Below are 6,354 nucleotides of genomic sequence, written 5' to 3' on the forward strand. Positions count from 1 at the left end.
CTTTAGATTTATCTCCTCGTAACTATATCGTATCGTTATCGTGATCATATTTATGGTTGTTATCCATCGAGGTTAATGGTTATTTGATGCGTTGCAGTCCTTACACCTTACGACTTATGGTTTACGTTACAGAGAGTATCTTACATGCTAAGTTGCTCTTTCCAAAAATTAGGAAGTCCGCCGTTCTTTCTTTGTTCTTTCTTTTGTCCCTTGTTGTAGGGTTGTTGTCAACTACGTTCATCGTCAAATACGTTCAGTTTCGTCGATACCTATCAAAATTGAACGATGCCTTTGTAAGGAAAAGACGCTTCTTATTATCCGCTTTGTTTCTCAAGAGAGAATATGAAAGAAGCAATTGTCCTCGACACTGTAGCAGACTTAATGCCGGTTACCCTAATTTGCAATCACGAAGTAAAAGCAACGAAACCTCTCTGTCACACCTATCGCATTTCCACTCTCTTTTTTTTATTTTGCAACTTGGTTTTTATTACAAGAGATTGTTTAATTACTTTGACACCGAAAAACCGCGTCAGTCTTTTACTCTGATACAATAAAAATAAATCCTCTCTCGCCGTTTCTTCCATCATACTTTTTTCATACTTGTTCCCGGTTCGGACGAAGCTTCGTCGTAACTTAATTAAAAGCGATGCATTTTTATTTCGTAAAAGAGCGCGATTTATAAGCGTTTTCGCTGATAAATTCTGGCAAACTTTGTACTTTAATAATTATTTTATATAAGTAAGGTTGTGATTGTAACGTCGCGTCGCGAAAAACTGGAGATAAAAAGAATAGCAAATAAAGTAATAGTAATTTTACATCAAAAAGACACGCGAACGAAATTTTTAGTCCGAAGATATGTCCGAATATCATTGACGAATGATATTTTATCTATCTTGTTAAAATACATCTCTCTGTTTTATCTTAAATGGGATTATATCGTTACGATATTTAGTTATGAATTAAGAAGCGTGAAAAAGTTAAAACGCACAAAAATATACAAGTTCACCAATTCCCCGCTTTTCTCCTTCATGATTGCAGATCGAATGCACCAGACTTTCATAACACTAGATTTTATAATAAAATCACGTAAAAATCGTTAGACGATTTAAGGCGTATCTAAAGAAAAATTTACAAAATCATAACGTCTCATGTTCATTTCTACCTGTAGATTAACATTAATCTCAGTTAACATTTAATTCACTTTTCGTTTTCTTCTAGTTAAAAAAAAAGGTAAAGTGTAAATTAAGCTAATTGTAAGATTAAAATTAATCTTGGTAGAAATGGGCCTCAGTGATAAAGTTCATAAAAATGCCGTTCTCTCATCAGAATTTCGAATTGTCATTAAAATCGCACGTATGTTGATGAGAAACGCTGTGAAGGAATAGAGTTCACGCTACCGTATTAATACATGAAGTAACAAAAAGCTCGTGTCTCAAATTCGCAATTCACTTATAAGAATTCGCACTTCCGTTTGCACACCCTCTTAGATATATTTACGTATGTAATTGCATTTAAAAAAATTCGCCGATAACTATAACGACTTAGGATATGACATTGAAATTGAAGGGTATTATCGAACACTATGCAAACGTGGCCCTCGTGCGCTCCGTCTTCTTGACACGGGCTTGCGATGATGTTTCTCTGGGCATATTAATCAAACGCAATGGCAACTTCTGCTTTTCAGAAAAGGCAGCTTTGTAACAGTTATAACATTCTTTTATACATGATTGGTTCTTAGTGGATCTAAATAAATCAATCGTATTAAAGAATCTTACAACAAAACTGCTTTTTCTACAGAACGCAGTCATTAACAATCTTTATTGTAATCTTTATGATAAAACGCAAATATAACAACTGAATCTTTACTCAATATTTATTCGCGACAAAATAGGAAGGAAATTTTCTCGCGGGTTCCAGTTGTTGTAAATGTGAAATGTAGAATATTATGAAAACGCATTTATACCGTTGCACCCATGATCTTAAATTGCACAGAGAAAAACGCGCAAGAGAGAGGACCGAGCGGTTCTCACGTAATCGTTCACGCACATGTAAATCACGCAGTTTTGCCAAATGAAACATTAAATCAAACACCCTGATGAACCCGTCCGGCATGATTTTTATTTCGCGTCATTTTAAAAGCCGAGACGGGGGAAACAGATACACTCACGCTCTGAGATGATTCCTAACGATTCCTAATTATACGCAAATCTGTATCCTTTTAATCATGTTTATCGAATAGACGGACTATATCGCTCGGTTTTCTACGCAATTAGTGATCTATCTGATAACGAATAAACGCGGATAGATGATTATATGCTCGAAAGAATCATATCTAGGCGGTTTCTCTCGCGTGAACTTCATTATTGAATATTGCGGAATGTTATCGAATCATATTATTATGATAAATTTTCTGGTGAAAGTTTAAGTTAATAGATGCGATATCGGAAGCCAACATAGCTTATTACAGCATAAAACTGCAACTGTGTGTGTGTGTATGTATGTGTGTAAAAAGATATATTTTTATTTTATTTTCTATCTGAACGATCTATCCAATGATCAATCAAGTGGGCAGATAATGCATGTGCTCAAAAGAATTTTTTTATTTCTGCAGAACCATTTCTCGAATAGGCTTCTCTACTGCAGAATATTATTGGACGTTACGTTATGACAAAAGTTTAAATAAAGATGTAATATCGGAAAGTAACACAATTCATTACAACAGAAATAATGTAATCGAATGACTCGATATAGGGTAAAGAAAAAATTTTGAAATTCATCCCTGATTCAAATATAATGATATCGCTATAACACGACGAAATTAGTCTTTTCACGTATTCTCTCAACCGATCCCTTCCGAAACAATTCTTCCTATTACGCGAATGATGATGAATTCTGTGACAGGGACATCCACGTACTATACTCAGCACGCATTCCTTACAGAAATTTAATCATTAGAAGGTATAGTGATTAATTACTTATTTCGAGTATTAAAAGCACTGTTGTTCAATGCTTTTAATACTTAAAATAAACAATTTTTAGTAAATCGGATTTCTGTAAGAAATGTCCAAAGTCAGGAATAAGACATGTCTTAATGACATTTTTAAGAAGTTTTACATGCCGATTTTGGACATTCGTGCTGTCTGATAACGGTCTGATAACCGTGTTGCGATATACACTGCCAGTACTAAAAATCTATAATAGTGTACGTTACATATATTAGATTTTCAATATGGGTATAGTGTATATCGGAACACGACCTATATCATAAGAAACAAGACGATTTATTTATCAACGAAGGAAATCGAATATTCACATGCTTCGTGGAAATGTCCTCTGCGACGAAGTGACTATAGGCGAATGACCTAGGCTAACCGTCAATAGTGATTAATTATTATTACTTATATATATTTATATATATATATATATGTATATATATTTTTATCTATAAAAAAGTGATGAAATCTTTGTAACTATCTACCATTTAACGGTAAAGACGTGTCTTGCTTTTCAATTTTCAATTGCTGAGTGAATGTACCTTTCCCTTCCAAATAATGTTCACTCGATCTTCATCGATGCACTTTTCACTCCACGTCTTAGTTGTTTTACACGGCCACGTCCTCTTGCGCATTTTCTTTTTTAAACTTTAACAGTGGCTTTCGCGTCATTTAGTGTATATATGTTTTATGTATAATACACGCATTATATCTCGTAATTTATTCTTTTTTTTTTGCATAACTTGAAAGAGGCAGTATTCCCGACAGCTTCTCGTCGTCCATCGTAAAACAAATCACGAAAGTGTCATCGGCACATTTTTCACGTTTCTTCCCTTTCTTTCCTCCTTTCCCTCTTTTTTTTAACTATTGTACATGAACGCGTATACACTAGCGACGATTATTCTAATAATTGAAATAGGACCCAACGCGCCATAATCTTGTAGATCTCGTCTTAGCAGGGCGCTTAACGACATTAACGAATATGTAACGAAAGAAAATAACATACATAAAGAAAATATCGGGGTAATAAAACCATGAAAAACGCGAATATATCACTTACGGAGGGAGGAAACAGAAAGCGAAGAAGCGGTAAAAAAATAACGGAAACGCCACGTTTGATTCTTTTTCCAAATATTTTTATTCTCTTTATATCATTAAAAGCACGAAAAAGAGAGAAAAACAAAAGGCTGATTTTATCAGAGCTGTTTTTTACGCCGTTACTTTTCCTCCTGCGCCGCAATTATTCTACCGTACGTCACATTTTCAAAAAAGAAAAATAAATAGTTAAAGTTCCGCAATTGTATTCGCGCGAACAGCAAGATGTTAAAAAAATTATTTCCGCTTACAGTTTTACCTGCTGGTCCTTTATTTTTCACGCGAATGCCATTAATATGACTAGAGGCTTAATAACTTGTCAATTTTGCGTTATTCGCCGATAGGTTTTTTCATATTTGTACCAAAAATAAGAAATCATATCGTTCCAGGCTTCAAAGTACAAAAAGCAGAAAATCACCTCTTGAGAAAGCCATGGAATTACGAAATGCAAAAAGCACAGATCTATTTCCATTAGTCTGTTCATTAAAGTTTTCTATTCCTTCGTAATTCTCTGCTCTAAAATCATTACTTTTTTCATTTCAAAGTTATGTTGGAAGTACCGAAAAGGGGACGCATTATCCACGTTTCTCGCATTTTTAACGTAACGCCTGATATTTTACATCGAACTTTGGAAGAATTCTTAATAATACAAAGAATCGAAGGAACAAGGATCTTCTCTTCTGAGACAGAGAAAGATCTTTCCCGTTAGATATCTAACAAGTATAAAGCATTACGTAAGCAAGATTAGTTATTTATATATACGTGTAAAAAAAGAACCGATTTTGCGAAATTCGAATATGTTCGAGGTTTGCAATATTTCTCCAAAATCGTCGGAGACTGGTGCTTGCTTGCTTTGTAGCCAGACAAATTACATTTTTTTTGGTTCCACTAGAAAAAAATGTTTCGATAGTCGCTTTCCGGAATCCACGCATTTTTCTCTCAATTCTCTTGATTTTGACAACCGACGCATCCCATCATAATTTTTATCGTGATACACAACACTTTTCGTATGTACAAATTATATATTTTATTCGTAATTAAAACAAAGGTTCATGGAACTATCGAATTAAAATATTCGTTTATATACCATAAATGAAAAGTAAAGCGCATCACGCAATTAACTACATATATATGTGTATAGGGTGAATGTACAAAATTCTTAAAAAAAGAAAATAAAAAAGACGCTGCCGGAACGTGGTTGCCGGAAGGCGATTGGACCATGTAATCCTGCAATATTAAGAAAAACCATCGATCTTATGTACTTATATATTAAATATTAATAATTATAAATTACGATCACCGTTAATATTAATAGTATAATCATTATCATTAATATTATTATTTTAATTTTAAATGCATACACAGTTTCAACATTTATTTTTGACAAAAAAGGACAGAACAGGCAGGAGTGAAAAAAAGGAACGAAAAAAAGGTAACAGCGCGGAAAAAAAGAGGGATATAGATAGGAGAGATGAAAGTTATAAAAAAAAGCTATCGAAAAAATACAATTACGTACTTACATGTTTACAAAGAAAGGCCGTGATAAACAAAATGTGAATAAGAACAAAGTATTAAAAAGGTAATAATGATAAGAGAAAAAAAAATTTCGCGGCCTTTTCTATTAACCTGGGATTCTTTGGGTCCTATTTCAAAGGTACTTTTAGCACGACTCTTCCGATCGAGAGCACGTGCTTGCCTCTTGCACGAGGATTGATTGGCGTTTAATCGACAGTGGGGAAGAGATACCGCCGAGACGATAGTTAGGGATTAATTCTTCTCCTTCTCGCCGTTGCCGTAATTAGAGATAATTGGACAGGGCGGAGAGAGAAGGTTAAGGTATGGACACTATGAACTAAACGATTATACATTACATTAAACGTACTCGACACTTCACGCTGGCCCATTACCATTTTCGTGCAATCTTAACACAGTCACGATACGAAAAACAGATGAAACTCTATCTGCGCTCCCCCCCCCCCTTCTCTCTCTTTCTCTCTCTCAATCTCTTGTACAAAGTGTTCAGTCGCTTTCATAAAACGCTCACAAAAAACGTAGACGCAGAACGGCCTATGGCAGAAATCTATACAAAAATAAATAACGATACATTTAATCAATCGAGAGGGTTGTGGTGCTGGTAATAGTAATAATAGTAATAATTGTAGTGGTGCAAAATCGGCGTATTTTATCATGATAAGAAAAATGATCCTCTCTCTCTCTCTCTCCCTCTCTCTCTCTCTCTCTCTCTCTCTCTCTCTCTCTCTCTCTC

The sequence above is a fragment of the Trachymyrmex cornetzi genome, unplaced genomic scaffold (genome assembly GCF_001594075.2).
Source record: "Trachymyrmex cornetzi isolate Tcor2-1 unplaced genomic scaffold, Tcor1.1 scaffold412, whole genome shotgun sequence".
Lineage (NCBI taxonomy): Eukaryota > Metazoa > Arthropoda > Insecta > Hymenoptera > Formicidae > Trachymyrmex > Trachymyrmex cornetzi.